The sequence below is a fragment of the Ursus arctos genome, unplaced genomic scaffold (assembly GCF_023065955.2).
Source record: "Ursus arctos isolate Adak ecotype North America unplaced genomic scaffold, UrsArc2.0 scaffold_30, whole genome shotgun sequence".
Taxonomy (NCBI): Eukaryota; Metazoa; Chordata; class Mammalia; order Carnivora; family Ursidae; genus Ursus; species Ursus arctos.
The window spans coordinates 23,733,284-23,754,931 of NW_026622986.1; the positions used below are offsets into that span (position 1 = coordinate 23,733,284).

The following is a 21,648-nucleotide window of genomic DNA, read 5'->3' on the forward strand; positions in this document are numbered from 1 at the left end:
TCTTGGTTGAGTGCCACTGGTTGGCACCAAAACCAGGTGTGATATTAACTGATGGGCTATAAGCAGGGACGATGGAAGGAATCCCACAGTACAGGTTTGCCTCCTGTTCAGTCTTAAAGTTGCCATCTAAAGTTCTTCTGGTTTGTGCTCAGCATATTCAGACAGGAATACTCTACCATTAGCACTTAGAGCTTTCCAGACTGCATTCAACATGTTGGCAACAAAGATATCGCGTATCTAGTAGTAATACCTGAAGAAAATAACACAGTTGCATAACTTTTAGCAAAAGGGGTACATCAGCTACAAGGGGTCTTGATTAATGGTTAAAATTAAAAAAAAAAAAGACTGTATATGGTTAAAAATGTGGGCTTGGGAGTCTGAAACCATCCAGGATCTCCTACTTGGTAGCATTATGATTATCCGGCTTCGGGAGACCTCAGTTTCTTTACCTATGAAATGGGGAGCCTCTGTCATGTGGGTTCTCAGGCAAGGTTCTTAGTGCCAGGCCTTGCATATTCTAAATGCACAATTAATAATTGCAGTGGTGTGATGACTGCTATTGACATTAATTCCAGAGAATAATGGAAAGAAATTTTAGCCCCAACAACATTGACTGGGGAGAGCTTCTCTAGCCTGTCACACTCCCCAAAATCGAGTTTGAGAATCCCTCCACAGCGTGTAATTGGGATCTAAACAAGGTGGACGGTCGTGTGCCCCTCCAATCCATCTGCCATAACATCTCCAGCTTTTATCTGAACAGTGAAAATCTTACCATGTTACTTCCTGCCCTCCTCCAGAGTTCTGAAAGAAAGGTCTCTAGACGTCCCCAGGGGGGCCTCTGTCTTGGCCGCCCTATAAATCCATAGTTCTCCCTGGCCTTCAGGAGAGACACCAGTTTCCCGAGCTGAATTCGGATCAGAGGGAAGCATCTATATGGCGTTTGCAGATGCTGGGCATTCCCGGAGTGGACCCTCCACCTCCCTCCCTGCCTTTGTCCACTCAGGCACTGCCGTTCATCTTTAAGGCACAACCCAATGGCGACCTCCTCTGAATCCTTGGCTCAGGCTCAGCCGGTCCCTCCCTTTGTGGTGCCGGAGCCCTGGTCTGATTGCATTCATTTCATAGCATAGTGGGTGGGGGCTTTCCTGTCCCCTTCTCCCACTAGACTGTGAGTTTCTGAGAGGTTCAAGCCATGTCTTGCTCATCTTGGAGGCCTCTGTGCAGGCCCCAGTGCTTGATCACAGCAGATGCTCAATGAGGTCGTTGAGTGAATCAACAAATAACCATCAGTGTCACGTCAGAGATGCGGGATGCAGCTCTGGGTGCCAACCTCGCTTCCCACCATGCCCCGTGGGAAAGCTGATGTCAGCCAGACCTGAGCACGGCCCATGGCTTCTCAGCTCCCAGCGTGCTCAGGACTTGCACTCCTGCTGGGGCTGGAGTATCCTTCCCCCTTTCCCTTGCCCTTCCAACTCCTATCCATCTTGAAGCCCTAGCTAGAAGCGCTGTGTTTTTGAATACTGTTCAGTCCTAGTTGTCATGTGTCTGCTTCCCCTGATTATCTATGGACCCCTGAGGATGGATACTATACCTTCCATCGTGGTGGTTTGGAGCCTGGTTGAGTACCTGGAACAGGGGATTTATTCCATAAATGGGTTGTGTGTGTGTGTGTGTGTGTGTGTGTGTGTGTGTAAATGAAAGATTTATACTTAATGTTCTCATTATTCATTTGGGACTTATTTACTCCTGGTATTTTAGTTGCCTTTTTATATCTTAGGCTTCTTGAAATTACTTTCAGTACCTATCCCAGGCCTGAAGATTAGGCTCTTAACCAATATTATTTGGTTACTCAAGACTTTCCCTAGTATTGTGTGTCACCGCTTATATTCTGTCATTATTAAATTTCTTAAAGTTATCCCAGAAGTGAAAGACAAACACTTAGTTTAAACTTTAAACCCAGGCTTTCTTAGAGAAGCAGTACTGTGATAATCTTTGATAAACAGAAAAATACGTAGGTAAGTCGAGTGCTTGCTGCCAGGTGGCAGAAAAAGAGCTCAACACTAGAGGTCCCTCTCTCCATGGCATCCCGTGGCCCTTCCCAGGATCGGCGCCAGCTTCCGTAGCTTCTGGCTTGGAACAAAAAGTGAGGAGCAAAGGAAGTCTGAACCAGTGAGTTCTCTGTGGCATCGCAAATTACATCTTATCCATCAGGCCTGCTTCGCCGAGGCTCTGGCAGAACCGCAAGAAAAGTACTATTTTCTGCCCCCAAATTCTAGCCGGTTTAATTTTATTCTATTTATATCTGGCTCTTGAATTAGCCACGGGACTTTATTCGGCTCTTTTTATCTCATCCCCATCTGGGAGGCAATCTGGGTTTGGTTGCTAGTTTTATACTGAATTCCCACTGTGGAATATCAGCGGGGAATGGTGTTCCCCTGTTCCTCATAGGGCCATGGCAAATGGCGAAGCTAGAACAGTTCCGTAACAAGGTGGAGGTCTTTACTCAGGGGAGAATGTGGATGGGGGAGTAGGGTACCCCACAAGCAGCAGACAGCTCTTCCCGAGGGATTCTGGGAAGCAAGTTTTATAGTGTGAGAAGAAGCGACTGGAAACAGATCCGGGATTTTCTTTTCAGGCCAGCAGGTCCTGCTTTCTAGGGCAGGGGGAGCTAGCTAGAGCTCTGAGGAAGAATGGTCATTGGCGTATGTTTGCTTTCCTTGACAGCTGTCGCCTGTAAGCCAGGCTGACTTCGGTTTAGATTGGTGATGTGGGCCAGGCCACTGGGGCAGCCTCCATTTTGTGGACTCCAATACATGAATTAACTTTATCAGCCCCCCCTTTGAGAGTATTGATCAAAATTTAAGATATCGGGGGGCGCCTGGGTGGCTCAGTCGTTAAGCATCTGCCTTCCGCCCAGGACGTGATCCCGGCGTTCTGGGATCAAGCCCCGCATCAGGCTCCTCCGCTGGAAGCCTGCTTCTTCCTCTCCCACTCCCCTTGCTTGTGTTCCCTCTCTCATTGGCTGTCTCTCTCTCTGTCAAATAAATAAATAAAATCTTTAAAAAAAAATTTAAGATATCGGTACCACTCTGAGCTATCGTTTATTATTGATGTTGGAGTCAGGTTGGACCTCCAACTGGAAATCATACGTCAGGATATCAAGGTCTTGGTCCCTTAGTTGGCCATTTTTTTCTCGTCTTGTCTTTGGCATTCTGAGTGAAGGGAAATCATTTGTCTGGTCACCGCAGGCCGCACATATGCATTTAAAGCTTTTGAGAGAACACAGTGTACCAGGGAGACGATTAGAATGACTATAAGCAGAACAATATCCAACATTTAGAGGATGGTCGGAAGCCACGATCCCCATGACCCAAACTAACTTAGATCAAATAGATCGAAGAAAGGCCCTGCTGAAGGAGTCGCTTAAGCCAAGCGGCTTGTCCAGTGATCTCATTTAGCTAGGCTCTCAACTTCCCCAGAAGTGTTCATGTGAGTGCAGCAAGTCCTGTTGGCCACAGCACAGACACCTCTTTGCTCAGCTACAGTCAAGGCTATCCTGTTATCAAGAGCAACCCTGGCCCGAGAGGGTAGGGATTTTTGTTGGATGCCTAATGCTGTAGCAGGAGATTCCGCTACACTTTCAAGAGTGAAGGAGGGGTTCCTCATCATAGGCTCATGGATGCTTACTCTGAGCCAGGGTAGCAGGGCTCTGCCAAAGGAAGCGAATTTTGAATCCTGAATGCCTCCTGACAATTCCCATTGGAGGCTGGGGTGTCGGTTGAGAGGGGCAGCCCGCCGTGAAGGTTTGGCTGCAGACAGCCAGGTGTGCTGAGGAAGCCCAGCCCGCAGCTCCCAACCATTTCCCATCTTTTAAACATCGAGCTGCCCATCAGTGAGGGGGTGCTAGTCCTCCACAGATAAAGCAAAGCCCAGGAGGAGCTCGGTGGCATTACTAAGAGGGATGTCCCGTGTCAAGGCTGTTGGAACAGCGGAGTGCATGGCGACCAGCCAAGGCTCTGAACTGGAAGGGTGATAGCCCTGGAGGCAAGTCAGATTGAAGAGTCTAGAGACCACAAGAGGACATAATACCAATATCTCTTTCGGTTGCAGAGCTAGGATGGGAAGTTTCTCAAGTTCGGAGTTTTTTAACCGGAGGCAGGGGCATTGACTTGCAGGCTCAGGGTTAGGGAGTCTGATGCTATAGAGAGGGGCTTAGTGTTAGCAAGGCAATCAGGCAGTGGAATCAGAAAAGTTTGCTACCGGGAGAACTACAGGATCCCCAGCCTCATGGACTGACCGGGGTGTTTGTTGGCAAACCCATCAATCGGATAGGTTTCTCCCTTTCCATGAACTCCAGAAACATAGATGATAGCATTATTTTTCCAAGTGGCCAAAAAAGAAAGCATGGCAAAGCAGATACCAAGGGGAGAAGGGGACGAGAGGGGAAGGGACCAGGATTCTTGTTCTAATGTCTTGGGTGGAAGCAGTCTACTTTGTGATTTCAGTGGATCCTTGTCCCAGTAAGCTTGACTTGGAGGTCTCCAGTGTTTGAACAGGATGAAGGGTCATGTACATAGAGCTTTCTTCAGCTCTGAAATATGCACCTAAGTTTCAAAATCTTGCAATTTGGCAGTGGTGTCTGTGCTCAGGAGTTCTTGGGAAGGTTCTTTCCGTGAATCTCACTTTTGCAAAAGCATCACAGCAAAACAATAACTGACTGTAAATGAAAAAAGACTTAAAAATGCCCATGGTTAAAAATCTGCAGAGAGTTCATTTGATAAGGAAATGTAGTTATTTCTGTGGTATTCAATAATTTAGAGTAATAATTAGACAATGAGAGTGTTGACAAATTTCTAGACTTTAACGAATTTTTGGAATACCTATATTAGTAACATATATACAAACACATGTAACCCAAGGTTTATCATCACTTCTTATTTGACAATGCTACACACGTAATTCAGCATACCAAATAAACCTAATTAGCTTTAACATCTCTCCTTTACAAGGTGAGAGACAAAGCCTTTGAGATTTTCCAGGGATTCTCTGGGAAATCTCAAAGTTACTTTGAGGTCAAAAGACTCCATTTAGAATTTGGTTTAGGGAACTTGTCAAAATGGCAAAAGGTTTGAACATTTGACTAAATAGAATCACAGATCATTAGGAAATAATACTTAATTATCTATTTCACCAAAGTGACAATGGAAGATGTTAAAGGCAAATAGAGAAGGTTACATAGTGATGAACAACGTAGCTCCTTTAATGTGGAGAAGCTTGGGTTTTCTTAAGTAATCCTTCCCAATAAAGACAACAGGAAGCACAGTAAATTATTTTGGTAAGACACAAAATCTTTGCTGTCCAAGTAGATTACTCAAAAGCTAAAAAAAAAAAAAAAAAAAAAAAAAAAGTTTTAACAATTTCTTATGAGGAACAGACCAGTAGTCCAAGAAAACTTTGTGCTTTTAACAGAGAGAAAACCAAACTCTATTTTGTTCCAGTGTACTTCTTATATTAAAACTCATTTTTTAAAAACTTAAATAAATCCATTCCAATCTTGGCCAGTTTAACCATACCTAAAATTCCTTTCCCAAGATTCCTTTCTCATATATACTTCACAATATTTTTTATATCCATTCAAATTTGTCTTATCCCCCCCCCCTTTCTCATTCTGGATCAATAATTTTACTTTAGCACAAAATTGCTCTTTTCCCTTAACAAAAAATGCATACCAATACCTCATTCTTTTTCTTACCAAAAATGCATCTTACTTTCCTTTCATAAAGTTATTGACTGTATTATTTCTAGTAGTTTTAATTACATACATTGATTAGAATTCTTAACCCTTAGAATCATTAATTTCTAGTGAAAATCAAGAAGTAAGCACTTGAGGACTGTCAAAGTACAATTCTGTGAATTGGCCAATTTTTATATATATACCTCTAGAAATTTTATATATGTATATATATATATATATTCTGTGGATTGGCCAATTTATATATGTATATTATATTATAATTTATATATGTATGTTTTATACATATATAATTTATATGTGAATATTATAATATAATATATAAAAATTGGCCAATCCACAGAATATATATACATATATAAAATTTCTAGAAGTATATTCTTCCTTGTAGCAAATTTTTCAATGTGGCATAAAACATGTTTATGAATAGACTCAAATATCTTTAGTTCCTCAGTAAAAGGAAGCCAAAAGTGGACAAACCTATGTTCAGTAATTAATGTTTCAGTATTTTATCTTATTTGAAAATGATCTAGATATTCAGTGAATATTCATCATTCGATTTATTTCAGTATAACTTTAAGGTTTCAAGTTACCGTATTTTTTAAGTAGACGTGCCATGAGTGTAATTATTGTTGAAAAGTTTATAAATTTGTATCTTACTTACATCTGTTTAATTTACTTGTTCTTAATAATTATGTTTAGATTACTCATGAGACATTAAACAGCTAAACATTTTAAGTCATCTTTCTTGCCAACAAATTTTGTAACAGAGATAACATGAGCTTGTTTGTTAGTAAACCTAAGTAGAATAAAAGTTTTGTGCAGGATTGTATTTATTATTGATAGCTCTAAAGAGCTATCAAGAGTTTTTGTTTTTGTTTCTTTTAAAATAGGCTCCACACCCATCGTGGAGCCCAATGCAGGGCTTGAACTCATGACCCTGAGATCAAGACCTGAGCTGAGATCAAGAGTCAGAGGCTTAACTGACTGAGCCACCCAGGTGCCCCAAGACATCCCTGTTTTAATTAAACTAACAAGCAAACTAGCTATTATTTACTGAAGATTACCCTAGATCATGAGAACTTAAATAACGTTTGTGTTAGTTTCTAAATTTCTGAGAGTATACTCGACATGTAAATGCTTAATTTTCTTTAAGCTAATCAAATAGAATTCTTTACAAATTAATTTTGACAGTACCAAGGTAGAAGAAAAATCACATATTTATAACACACACACGGACATACATAGCATACAGACAGATAAAAAACAGATGCGATAGTCTTTCTTTTAAAATTTTAGCCATTAGACAGGTACAATAATGCAAAGTCACTAATTTATAAAAGAACAGTTGGATCCAATTGTGTTTCTCGAGATAAAATAAATTAAGCTCACCTGCTCCGATGGCTTCACCTTTGTGAAGATTTTTTATTTGCCTAGTTTCCAAATTGCCTTTTCCTTTTTTCTCTGTTCTCCTTCCCCCAAGAATTACCTCCTTGAAGTTTGCATTTCAAAGAGATGGCCCTCAGGTCCTAGGGAAGACTAGGTGGAACATTTACATCTCAAAGGCACAGGGAAAGAATGCAAGTCCCTCCAAGAAGGGTTTTGTGTCCCAAATTCAGAATTTTACTATACCTCCAAGCCTTTATAGATGAATTGGGGAGGTTTTAGGTTTGGTAAAAAGGATAGGTGGGCTTTGAATTGCTTTTTGAGCTGAATTTCTGTTCTTGTAAAGGCTCAATATATAAGATAAGGACAGTTGGTTTTAATTCCTCAGAATTGGGTTATAACCTGAGTGACCTCACAGGCTGACCTGCCCATCCAACTACATTATCTTCGGTTTGCTGCTGCAGCTGCTGCTTCATCTTTTTTTTTTTTCTTTCCAGTTTGCTTCTTTATATCTTTATATCAGAGAGAAGATCTTCAAGTAAGATGGAAATAAAAACATTCGTATGTTCCAGATTTAGAGCTCTTTGTCTTTGGAATGTTTTTCTTTCCTTCCGGGTACATAGTTTCATTTAGCTTAGGGGAGGAAGACATTAATTCAGGCTCTGAATATCAGCTTTCAATTTGGCCAATTTCTGACCACAGAGCTGCTTAAAGAATCCCTTCAAATATCTTGTCAGGTTTCACCCAAGACAAACAGCCAATTTTCCCGGCAGTATTGAACCCCCAGATGCAAGAGGCATCCCCATGGAGGGTGTGAAAGATAGTACCCTCTCAAGATCCAGAGTCCCTGCCAAGATCACCTGAAGGAGGAAAAAGTTGGGCAGTTTCCCTGAGAACTGGCAAAAGTTGAAAGGACCCCAGCCACAAATGGAGTGCGACCCACATTTCTGTCTGGCCGTATTTGGAAAGGAAGGGATGTGAAATTTTACCTTCCTCTCCATTGGGCACAGCAGACGTTTGGGAGAGCTGAGCCTGGTAAGGATTCTCACCCTTTGCCTGCTTCTGCCAATTTTCCTAGGATCTTACCTACAGGGTCTGAAGCAAGTGGGGTTTAAAGTGGAGAGTGTAGCTCTGATATCTACCAGAATTTGGCAAGATTTTCCATTAATTTTAATTTGGTTTCCCCTTGGCTGTTTAAGGGAATCACTGGTAGCAGTTACAGGAGAACCCTTGGAGTCCTGTCAGTATGGGAGGGGCCCATGGGGGAGCCCTCCATTGAGGGTAGATAGGGGGTTTCTGTAAGATCACGAACTTTGCAGACTTCTGTTTACAGTCATGCAGTCTCTTCAGAGTGGAAAGACAGTTCAGATCGAGGACTAGTAGGCCTTAAGTACTCAGGTGAAGGAGGATAAAGGGGAGTAGTGGGGGTCACGTCAGCCTTATGGTCTTTTGTTTTAGGTACCTCTTGTGTCTTTAATTTTTCATTAGCTTTTTGCAATGAGTGTTTCAGTGAAGCTATTTTGGAATTTCGAAGCCTTTTGGAGGCTTCTGCATGCCAATTAAAATAGGTACCCCATTCTGTTTGTTGATTTGGGAACAATTACTTTTTTCTTTTTTTACAATACTTAAGGGGCTGCTCCCTCCCTCCCCTCCCCCCCCATACAAAACTAATAACACCAAAATTTTTACATTCTCCGTCAAATTAAAAAGGCCTTCAAGGTCATGTTTCAGACCATCAAAAACAATGTAAAGACCTAATTTAACATTTTGCAGCTGAAAAGGATTTTGGTCTTTGTCCAACATCTCCTTTTATAGAGAGGGAAGTTGAGGCCCAGGACAGTTCAATGGATTCCCTAAGTCCATACAATCAACTGGTTTAAAAGGCTTAAAAGGTTAGAAATAAGTTTAGAGTTAAGAACTGGGTCTCCTGATACCTAGGAAATTGCTCTACACTGAGCAAAAATGACTTGAGAGCTAATGGTGTGGGTTGGCTTATAGATTCATTGTGGAACCAAGACTCTTTCTGCTTTGTTATGTTTCTACTACTTTCAGCAAAAGAAGGATTTTTTTTAAATCACTGGCCACTTTCTGATTCATTCTCTCTCTCTCAGTCCACTATAAAGAAATTTTTAATCTTAAATTTAAAGCATCCCTTAGCTAACTAGAATCATTTAAGAGAATAACTTAGGGTAATTTAAGTGGTATTATTGAAAAAAAAAAAAAGGTAGAAAAACCTTTCAGTGAAGAAAGTGAATATGTAAACTGCTGAGGATCTGGACAATGTCAGTGTCAAAACTGAAGACGAATACACAAATTCACTTGGCAAATGTAAAGAGAAGAAAGGCCAGAAAAAGCAGAATAGAAGTCGCACTGAACACTTTATCTTTCATCTTTGTTTGAAAAATGGCAGGAGGAAAATTTTAAGAAACTATCATGAAACGAGTCAATCTATAAAGTAGGAAACAAACAAAAAATGAGCAGTATTTTGATTGCAACCCACTCAGACCAGCAGTTGCCACAAGACAGCTGGTGTCTGAGTATAACCACCGCCCCTTTTTTAAATTGGGGTATAATTGACATATAATATTGTATTAATTTTGGGTATACAACATAGTGATTCAATATTTGTATGTGGTGCAAAATGCTCACCACGATAAGTCTAGTTAACATCTGTCACCACACATAGTTACAACATTTTTTTTTTGATAATGAGAACTTTTAAGATCAGGAGCTTTCAAATACGCAGTGCAGTATTATTAACTATGGTTGCCATGCTGTACTTTACATCCCATCACTCACCTGTTTTATAACTGGGAAGGTTGTACCTTTTGACTCCCTTCACCCATTCCATACCTGATCCTGGTCTGGCAACCACCAATCCATTCACTGTATTTATGAGCTTGTTTTTTCTTTTTTCTTTTTTTTTTTTTTTAAAGATTCTACATATAAGTGAGATCATATGGGATTTGTCTTTGTCTGACTTATTTCACTTAGCATAATGCCTTCAAGGTCCATTCATGTTGTCGCAAATGGCAAAATTTCATCCTCTTTTTATGGCTAAATAATATTCAATTATACTGAATAATATATTATTTATATATTACATAATATTCAAAATATTGTGTATATATGCTACATTTTCTTTACCCATTTATCCATTGATGGACACTTAAGTTATTTCCATGTCTTATCTATCGTAAATAATGCTGCACTGAACATGGGGGTGCATATTTCTTTTTGACTTAGTGTTTTTATTTTCTTTGGATAAATACCCAGACGTGAAATTGCTGGATCATATGGTAATTCTATTTTTAATTTGTTGAGGAACCTCCATACTGTTTTCCATGTGGCTGCACCAATTTACGTTCCCACCAACAGTGCACAAGGGTTTCCTTTTCTCCACATCCTTGCCAACACTCATTTCTTGTCTCTTTGATACTATACATTCTAGTAGATGTGAGGTAATATCTCATTGTGGTTCTGATTTGCATTTCCTTGATGATGAGTGATGTTGAGCATCTTTTCAAGTGCCTGCTGGCCATCTGTATGCCTTTTTTGGAATAACGTCTATTCAGATTCTCTGCCTATTTTTTAATGGGATTATTTGGTTTGTTTAATATTGAGTTGCATAAATTCTTTATATATTTGAATATTAACCCTTAATCAGATATATGATTTGCAAATATTTTCTCCCATTCAAGAGGTTTCAAAGCAATTCTTAAATGAATGATCTTTGTCTAATTGAAATATTCCCAGTAAAAGCCATTGTAATTCCAGGTTTTCTTAGTAAGATTTTGCTATTCTTGTAGACATATATAGTTTCCAGGCCCACAGTGCTTAGATATAAAATAAGCAGTTGTGTTCAAAGGCGGCGTGTTTAATTCTTTGAAACTTGGGAATCCCATTTCTTTAGCCAAGCCTTGGGTCTCTTGGAGCCAAATTAATATGTAATGAGATGTGCCCCTGAGTTAGGGATTTTGTGGTGTTTTATAGTATATCTTGTTACACAGAGATTTTCTTAAGATTGGTGGGTGACCTACTGTCAATCTAACCCATTTCATGAGCAATTTATCCTAGCATGGGAGCCTTCGAGTTGGGTGGTGAGCACTCTAACAGCTTTTAAGTGGTTGACCCATGCCCACCAACTTCGCAGCTTTGGCTCTCAGACTCCTATGAGCAACAGATCTCTTATGTCTTTCATGAGATTTCTTTATAGTGGTAGATGTCCTAATGGCTATTAATAGTCCTGACCTAGGCTACTTAGATTTTGATGTGGTCAAAAAAATTCAAATTTCTCCTCCAAATTTATTTAGAGTTTATGCTGTGGACTTACCTCAAGGCTCTGTGAGTTTTCTGATGGCTGCCATCTTGTTTTCTTAGACTGAGGGGTACCCATTATTTTCCTTGTTGATATAATCCTCCCCAATTTAAGTAGATTTATTGTTTCTGGCTACCTGTGCACAGTTCCTGAGTTTTGTCAGGACTCCCTGAAGGCATTTACCTTGTAGACGAGGTTCGACACAAATCCAAATGTTGTGGTTCACTAAGTCTCACCTGGAAAATCTGGAGTCGGAAGGATTAAGACAAGCTCGAGCGGCTCAGAATACAAAATAAACAGAGTTTGATCTGAGAGAAGCTTTGGGAGATCCTGGAGAGCAGCCCAAAAGGCAGAGAATCACAAGGGTTTTGTAGGTACCTTCACCTGGATCTAGGAGCGGTCCCCTGGATCTTCGGCAGCTGTTTCTGGGTCCCGTCTTGCCACCAAAACTGTCCGATGACAAAACTAAAACAATTAGTAATGAGTTTGATGTCCTTTATTCAGGGGAAAACAATCCATGGATGGGGGACTACATTGTCTCATGAACAGCGGAACATGCTTCCTGAGGGCTTCTGGGAAAGAACAAGTTCTATCAAGTGTTAGAGGAGGCAGCATGGAAACAGGGCATGACTGGCTAGCCGGTCCTATTTTCTACAGTAAGGTGAGCTAGCTAGAGCCGAGGCAAAGATTTGTGATTGGGGTACGTTAACCTTCCTTGACAGGTGTTTCCCATAAGTGCAAGTTGACTTAGGCTTAGGTTTGTGACGTGGGCATGGCCACTGGTGGGGAGAGGGGGAGGGCTCCCATTTGCGGGGCCCGATATTCAAGTTAGCTTTCTCACACATGGAGGATATGGGAATGAACTCAAGTACTGGGGTCTCGTAGCTCAGGCTGTGCCTTTTCCAGGACTGGCTTCGCACCTTCAAGGGTCAGGGCTCCTCTCAGCCATGGAGCACCTTCTTTATTCACGTGCTGCCAGAAGTGCTGTAGGGGAGACTCTAGGTGGGCACGTTATTCTTTCCACCCAGGATCGATAACTCATAACAAGAAATCAATAGAGGAGCACATGCTCTGAAATGAGAGACAAGTTCTAACTTATGTTACTAAGTCTAACTTATGTTACTAAATAATAGACGACTTTCAAGGAAATAAGAAAATGAAGTTTTAGCTCTTTTGCCCACAGTGCTGATGGAGTCGCGAAGAAGAGGAGGTGAAAGGTGGAGGGTTCCCTGTAACCCCCTTGTTGCTGAAGCAAATATAGCTTTTCAGGACCAATTTTGTTTGATCTCCCAACTACAACACTGCAGGCCCGGCAGGAGCCCGCCCCTTCTCTGTCTGTATCACAAGAAGCCTCCATCCTTTCCCCTGTAAGCACCTGCCCCTTGGCACTTTGTGTCCCCAGCGATGCACGCAGGCAGCATGGGCCACTCTACAGGGCACAGAACTGGGAAGGAGATTAGTAGCAGCCCTGGATGGAGGCTCTGGGCAATCTGATCATGGAATTCTAGGGTCAAGAAGTGGGGGTAAGCTCTGGTTATTGGGGGGTGAGGATATCCTCTCAGCCTTATGGAATCCTGCCTCTAGCTGGAGAATGACCAGCTCAAGTCACAGGGCTGGGACCCTGGTTGTCCAGACATAAGGGTGATCTCAAGGTCTCCCTTGTTGGTTCCTTTGTTTTCTGGTTCTGTGTTCAGTGCTCCCTGAGCTATCGCCTTTCCGACTCAGGACCAGGGAATATCTCATGATTAACCTAACCACATCCATTGGCTAAGTTCTTAAAGACTTTTACCAAATCTAGTGGCTTTGGACTTGGCACAAAATGTATACAGCAAAGGAAATTTAAACCAGCAAATGCTTGGTCAAGGCAAGCTTTCTTCTGATAGAGAGTTGGGATGGGTTTGAAAGTGGTGGAAAATGTTACATCTAATCAATGCAGTTCTACATCCGGGCATAACTCATTTTACTGCAATTTGCAGATGGAGGCAGGGGCAGGGGCAGGTCACCGGAAGACAGGCCACCTTGGCGGGAACGTTATTTTGAGTTAGAAAGCAATCAAAACTGAACAGATTCAGGAAAAGCTCTTTGCTTCCCCCACAACTGTCTAAAAACAATTTAGATAGAGGACCTCCTCCAAGAGGAGAGCTATCACCCCAGACCACTACATTATAATATGAACCAGGTATGGTGAACAGGGAGAAACCAGCTCGAAATCCTGTCTTTGCCCCATGGTTTCTGAGTGGCCCAACAAGCATTTCATTACCAAACATTTACTCTTTTTCATCTCCCTGTGAATTGTACTTCCTTCCTCTGAAGTCCCGGACCCCTACCCTCTTCTCCTTCGTTCAGGATGACACATACACTGCCTTTTGCCTGACTGTCTGGAATTTCATGTCTGTGTGGATTCCCTTGTATGTATGCTATTAAATTTGATTTTCTCCTGCTAATCTGTCTCATGTCGATTTGATTCTTAGTCCATCTAGAAGGACCTTGAAGGGGACAGGAATTCTTGCTCCACGACACAAGCACTGTGTTTTTGTTTTTACAAGTTGAAGGTTCGTGGCAACCCTGCATCAGACAAGTTCATTGGTGCCATTTTTCCAACAGCATTTGCTCAGTTTGTGTCTGTAGGTCATGTTTTAGTAATTCTCACAGTATTTCAACTTTTCACTATTACATTTGTTATGATGACCTGTGGTTAGTGATTACTGATCACTCGCTGGAAGCTTCGATGATGGTTAACGTTTTTTAATAAGATATATACATTGTTCTTTTAGACACAATGCTATTGCACAATTAGTAAACCACAGTATAGTGTAAACATAACTTTTACATGCACTAGGAACGCAAAAATTTCATTTAACTTCCTTTATCGTGATACGTGCTTTATTTGGGGGGTCTGGAACCGAACCCGCGGCATCTCCAATATGTACCTGTACATCACCCGTGCCCCTGACTTGCTCCAAAGGGACTCTGACTACTTTCAGAACGGGCTACACCCAGAGAATGCTGAGGGTTTTAGAACCATAAGGCCAAACCCCCTTTGCCGGGAGTTTACAAAGGGTGGGGATGGGGGTGATGCCACAGACACAGTCTCCCATTGGGAACGATGCTGCTACGGACATTCCTGACACCTCACTTTCAAAGGGCACATGTCAGGTTATAGACACGTTAGTTTGCCACCCTGGAATTCTGCTCGGGGTTTTGGCAGAGCCTCTTAGCTGGCTGTGACCTGCCCACAACCTGGGAGGAAGTTAATGTGTTTCGCATGTTATTGGCAACTCCAGGGCCCTCCTGCAGTAGTGAAAGAACTCAGGAAATTCTTTTGCTGACTCCTGACTGTTTTCATTTTCCCCACAGAAACACAGCTCAGGGACCTCTGCGATTTCCAAATCAATGAGCAGGAACACCTGTGAATCGCTAATGGCTTGAAGCTTGGCGGAAACAAAGCTCAAAACCTGACAGTGGCCTTCTGATTCACTGAGGGAGAGGCAATGTGCAACCTCGGATCCAGGGGAGCTGCATTTCCCCAGGATCTTGTACCTTGTTTGGTTATGAACACGTCCAAGCTCCTATGAGGCGCACAGATTCTGAAATGGAATCCAATTAACCTTTTGCCGAGTTTCGGCTGGGAGGCCGTACAGCACATTTGTTTCCCCTAATTCTGCCGTTGTCATGATGCTAATGGATGATAGCGCATTGAGGGACCTAATAGTCATTGCGTTTTTATAGCCTGGCAATTAACTTCTCCATTTTACTGCATCCTGGAAGGCTGGAATCCCAAGGCAGGATTCTCCCTCACAGCTTCCCTTGCTTCTGAGCTGGGCTGTTTGTGCGTTCACCAGGTGCTGGAAAAGCCCCCCCCCCGTCCCCTCCCCTCAGTGGGATTACAGCAGAACAACGATTAAGCTTCAGTAAGAAGAACGTCAGTTTCAAAACATTACAATCTCTTTCTGTATGGAATGCATTTCTTTGGAAGATGTAGAGCCTCTCCTGTGCCAGTAATTTAAAAATAAGTATTTCTGAGAGATTGGGGTATTCTGGTTATAAATTGCTGCGTTGCAAATTATGCCAAAAACTTTAGTAGCTTAAGGCAAAAATATTCATTTATCGCCACCGTATTGGTGTGTTAAGCGACCATGACCAAGTACCACAGACTGGCGGCTTAAACAAAGAAATTTATTTTTTCGAGGTTCAAAGATCAAGGTATAGGCAGAGTTGGTTTCTTCTGAGGCCTCTCTCCATGGCTCTTCAATGGCCATCTTCTCCCTGTGTCCTCACGTGGTCTTCCCCTTCTTGTCTGTGTCCTAATCTCCTCTTCTTATAAGGACGCCAGTCAGATTGCATTAGGGCCCACCCTAATGGCCTCCTGTTAAGTTACTTACCTCTTTAAAGGCCCTTTGTCCAAATACAGGCACACTCTGAGGTACTGGGATTTTGGATTTCAACCTGTGAATTTAGGGGGACAGTCAGGCATCTACCATTGGGACAGAGGTCAGCAGAGACAACTCATTTGTGCTCCACAACATCTGGGGCATCAGCAAGGATGACTGGGGCAGCTGTGGCCGTCCAGGCATCTCTCTGTTCATTGGCTCTCTCCCTAAGTGCCCTCTCCATCACTGGCTGCTTCAGGGTGGCTGACTTCTTACTTACATGCTGGGTCTGGGATCCAAGAAAATGAGGCAGAAGAAGCTACAAGGCCTTTTACAACTCAGTCTTAGAGGTCATTGTTAGTCCTCCTTTATTCAGTGGGTCACATGGGGCCAGCTCCAATTCAGCATGGGAAGGGTCTGAGAAGTGTGTGAATCCTGGAAGGTCTGGATCACTGGGACGCCATCTTGGAGGCTGGCTCCCACAGGAGAGAAGATGGGCCTAACACACAGAGCTGAAAGGAGGATAGATTCTTGGGAGAGTCGAGGTAATCATGAGTCTGGTCATGGCAACAGAGAGAAGGGAGAGATTTGAGGAGTGTTTTAGAATTAAAATTGACAGGGCTTTCCCGCTGGTTTGGGGGTAAGTGATAAGTGATGGTGGTGGTGGTGGTGGTGGTGGTGGTGGTGGTGGTGGTGGTGGTGGTGGTGTGTGTGTGTGTGTGTGTGTTGGGGCACAGTTCTAGAATGCTTTTTCGTGGACAAGTCTTGGTCAAACATCCATATGGATATAGATATCCATGGCATGGTTTCCATGATGTCCAGCTGACATCATATCAACAAAATCTCCATGGAACACTTGGGGCCAGGTTGGTTTCAATCTTTAAATTACCCTAGGGCCCCAGAGGTCTCCAGCTATGGAGAAAAGAACCCTGGTTCTGTAACAATGACCACTTGACAAGGTTTTTCATGAGGATTAAATGAGGCTTATTTCATTTCTATGAAGGGCCTGTAGCTGGTAGGTGATAAGCCAAAGTTTATTTCTTTCCCTTTATGGTCTTATGATAATTTATGGTCTTAAAATAATTTCTTTAAAAAATAAGAGTTTAAAAATAGTAATTCCACATCCCTAACACTTTCAGAAAGTTTATTTCTGGCTTCGGCACAGTTTCTAACTCTGTATAATAGATGAACCAACGCACTGTAGTCTAGCGGGGGTCAAGCCAACAGTCACCCCAAAGGTATTTGAAAACCAACTTGTGAAAAATCTTTCCATGATTACAGCTACTTTTTTTTTTTTTTTTTTTGGTTGGGTGGAAAACAAGCCCCAAGAAAGTTTACAAAGTGGTTCCCAGAGAAACGATAAAATCCATAGGGAAGGACGTCAAGAGGCTGTTCTTCTGACTGCCAACAAAAAAAGAGTAAACACTATAGTCTGCCCCGAATCCAAAGCACAGCCTTTGGAAAATAAAGATTTATGATCTGGGTATAAATGGTGATGAATCACTTGGCAATACATGTTTTCTGGCACAACCTGTCAGAAGTAACGAGCCGTAGTCTGTTCCAGAGTTCATCTGGTTGTAAGTGTTCCCTATAAAATATGGAAGAGAGTAGGACACAATTTGTCTGAGTCTTTGCACGACTCTCCTCCAATTACTGTGCTTCTGTCCCTGTCACTGGTGAAAATAAATGGGCTGATAATTACAGCCTCAGATACAGTCTTGCAGCCTGCGTTTCCCTGGGCTTCACCAGCCTGTGTGCCTAATGGGGTCACATTATGAGCCATAACTCAAATTTTATTGTCTCCTACTAATGCCCCCTTGTCCCTCTGCTCCCCCACTGACCTCCATTTCAGTGTGAGGTTCTCCCCTCGCATCTCAGGCTCTCCCTGGGGCATGCCTCTCTTGCCCTTGGGTAAGTCTGCTCCTCGGATACCGTCCCTGTTCTGGGCATGCCGTGTCCCCCTGGGTGCATCTGATGTCACACTATTTTTGCTGGGCCTTATGGTCTTCCTCTGTTACCACCATGTCTTTTTCCGGGCGCTGGCCCTAATTCCTGGGACCCTCCTGGTGCCAGAGCTGTGTGGTGGTCTGTGGCAAGACAGCATAGACCGAACACCTCTTTGTTACTCTGTGTTGTGTGTGCATGTGCGTAGAGGCCAGGGTGCCCATAATCTGTAATGCTTGCACCGTGAAGTTTTACAAATACATTAGTGAGAAAGCGTATCTGGTTTTACAGGTCGCCTTCTTTCTCCCTCAGTCCCAAGTAAGAGGCAGCGTGCCCCTCCTACAACCCTTGCTCTCCATGCCTGGCTCCTTCTCCCCTGCCTAGAATGGACTCTCTCCTGGGAAACGCCTCGGATCCCGGTGCAAATAGTGAGTCCATCCTGCCGGTTCGCCATACAAGTTCAACACACATAAATCCCAGCTGAAGCTCAAGCTGGGACCTGTATTGCATTTTCTTTTTAATGAAATATTTGTGGTTCTTTTGCAAAGGTTTTCATGGTTACCCACGAATCCCTTCCTGGGAGGTGGAGAAATGAGCCGTGTGAAAATTGGGGGTATCGGAGCGTGTCTCCTGGCTGGCTCCCAAGGCGTGCTTGATCGTTTGTGTGAGACCTTGACCCTGGCTGTGTTGCTCTGTCTGTCCAGTAGGTAGCTGACAACACCCATTCTCTTTGATCTCCTGCTGGTTCTGTTGGGAGTGCCGTGTCCTAGGAAAGCCACTGTGAGCAATCATGGGTTCAACGTTCCTGCAGCCAGTTCGGGGGAAATGTGAGGGCAGAAGAATACCTACTTGGCTTATGCTGATTTTTATTGCTTTTAAATCAACTTTATTTGCCTAACTTCAGATAATGGTTTCTTTTTTTTTAATTATACATAGGGAAATTGAGGGGGAAAAAATCCAGGAAGTTCAAAAAAATTCTGAGCCATGCCAGGGCATCTCTCTTATAATTGTCAGTGACCCGCCCTGGACATGAACTTGAAACAGAGATGGAAAAGGGAGAACACATTAACACCAAAGCAGGCTGCTGCCTGTTCTCTTCTGCAGTTTGGGCCCCATTCCAGGGTTTCAGCACACGCTGTCTGTCTTCTTCCAGAATGACTTCATGTCATACTGTTGGTTTTCACGAGCCATGAAGGACACCAGGCCGGGTCACAGATGGCTGGTCCCAGTGAGTCATGCTCGCAGTTCCAAGATCTCTCCCTGTGAGCATGATTGATGGGAGTTTAGGGAAGACTGCACTTCACCTTTCCAGAGGTTACCATGGAACCAGCTCAACTCAGCTGAGATTTAAAAGAAAAAAAATCTCATGAACCATGTTATAATAGCAGTAACAGGGATTTAAACAAATAAGCACCCAGAATCCCAATATACCAATAAATAACGACTTTATTTTTTCAGTGTTCACCTATATTATAAGAAACAAACAAACAAAAAATAGTATAAAAGGTGATTGAGGCTTTGAGTGAATGTACAAAATTGACTAAATATACATGTAAATGGACCTACTTGGGTAAAAGCTATAGTTGATACTGGATATTCCTAATTTATTCAAAAGGATAAAAAAAAAACGAAATGAGAAAGCTACATTATTTTCACACATCCTGACTGAGGTCCCTTTTGTCTAAGAGGAAGAGGTGTCTTAATGTTTTTTATTTTTATTATTTTTAAAGATTTTATTTATCGGGGCGCCTGGGTGGCACAGCGGTTAAGCGTCTGCTTTCGGCTCAGGGTGTGATCCCAGCGTTCTGGGATCGAGCCCCACATCAGGCTCCTCCGCTATGAGCCTGCTTCTTCCTCTCCCACTCCCCCTGCTTGTGTTCCCTCTCTCGCTGGCTGTCTCTATCTCTGTCGAATAAATAAATAAAATCTTTTAAAAAAAAGATTTTATTTATCTATTTGACACAGAGAGAAAGAGAGAGACAGACAGAGCACAAGCAGGGGGAGTGTCAGGCAGAGGGAGAGAGAGAGGCAGGCTCCCCGCAGAGGAGGGAGCCATGTGCGAGGCTGGATCCCAGGTCCCTAGGATCATGACGCCAGTTAAAGACAGACGCTAAACTGACCGAGCCACCCAAGTGCCCCATGCCTTTTATTTTTAAAAGAAAACAATCAGCTTATTGCTTAAGAACTTTTTACTGATTATAAAAGTAACATACACTTATGGTAGAAAATCAGCAAAAAAAAAAATAAGAAGAAAGTAGGGGCGCCTGGGTGGCTCAGTCGGTTAAGCGACTGACTCTTGATTTCGGCTCAGATCATGATCTCAGGGTCGGGAGATGGAGCCCTGTGTCAGGCTCGTGTCCCACCCTGAGTCCGCTTGAGATTCTCTCCCTCTACCCCTCCCCCTCCTCTCTCTCTCTCTCTCAAATAAATAAAAAAAAATATTTTTTAAAAAATAAGAAGAAAGTAAAAATCCCTTGTAATTTCACCACCAGGGATGCTCTACTTTAGTTTTTTACTGTGTCTCTCTGCATGTATGTGTACTTTAAAAACTAAATTTGGTCATGCTCTACTGACAATGTTTATTTCTGCTCTTTTCATTTCTTATGTGCACAGCGTCTCCTCAATGCCATTAAATATTATTTGAGGGCATCACGTTAAATGGCTGTATCATCGTCCGTTACAGAAATTCTTCTGTCACTGAACATATGATTCCGACGTTTATCATAATCACTCAGTGCACAAGTTTGTACATTGGCCTTTGCTTGGGTTTCAGAAAAATTCCTTAGGGAAGATGCTCGGAAAACATCCTGCTATTATTAAAGTGTGAACAGTGACATTCTTTGTTTGTTTCATCCTTTTTATTATCATTTTGGTGGTTGTCTTGGGTTTTACAGCATAATTCTTGACTTCTCAAAGCCTAATTAATATTTGGTGCTTTTAGCTCTCTTTGGATAAGACAAGGTCCTTATAACACTTTCCAACTGACAGGTGATCATTGCCATTTACTTTAATTTTCTCTCACTTTGATATCTCACAAAACTTTTTTTGGTTCATAAATAGTCAAAAGTTACTCATATTTACCCACCGATTTACCATTTCCAGTGTGCTTCATTTCTTCCTGCAACAGTGAACTTTATCTAGGATCATTTTTCTTCTGCCTGGAGAACTCTCTTAGTATTTCTTGTAGTGTCTTCATCTCATCTTCTCAAAGGATCCTTCCATTGGGCGTAGTCGGCACTTCTTTCATTCCTTTGCTTTCTGTCTTCCTTTTCTTTCTCATACCGGTCTGAGTGTTGCTCCTTTAAAGATTATTTGCCTTTCTTTTCGAGCTGATTTTAAGATTTTAATCTTTATATATTTTTTAAAAGTAGTCTTACTAATATGTACCCGGATGAACATTTTTTCTTTTATTTCCCCCTTCCTCCCTCCCTCCCTCCCTCCCTCCCTCCCTCCCTCCCTCCCTTCCTTCCTTCCTTCCTTCCTTCCTTCCTTTCTCTCATTTGGAATTTGTAGGGCTTGAATTTTATGCTTCATATCTTTTCTTAGTTTTAGAAATTTTTATCCAACTATTTCTTCTCTCCAGTTTTTTTTAAATTTTATTTATTTATTTATTTATTTATTTATTTATTTATTTAAGAAAGAGAGAGCAAGAGAGCGAGCACAAGCAGGCAGAAGGGCAGAGGGAGAAGGAGAAGCAGGATCCCCGCTGAGCAGGGAGCCAGATGCGGGACTCGATCCCAGGACCCCAGGATCATGACCTGAGCCGAAGGCAGATGTTTCACCGACTGAGCCTCCCAGGTGCCCCTCCCCAATTTTATCCCAGTCTCATTCTGAGACTCCAGTTACACTGCTAGGCCTTCACCCAGCACCTATATGTT

At 42.4% G+C, this 21,648-nt stretch overlaps 1 long non-coding RNA gene across 1 annotated transcript in view; it reads left to right on the forward strand.

Moving 5' to 3' along the window:
- The window catches only part of LOC130542139 (uncharacterized), a 35,057-nt gene extending 14,011 nt beyond the window's left edge, over positions 1-21,046 (forward strand). The window contains exon 3 of the long non-coding RNA XR_008956488.1: positions 14,814-21,046. This is a non-coding gene — a long non-coding RNA (uncharacterized LOC130542139). The remainder of the gene's footprint in view (positions 1-14,813) is intronic.
- The last annotated feature ends 602 nt before the right edge of the window (positions 21,047-21,648 follow it).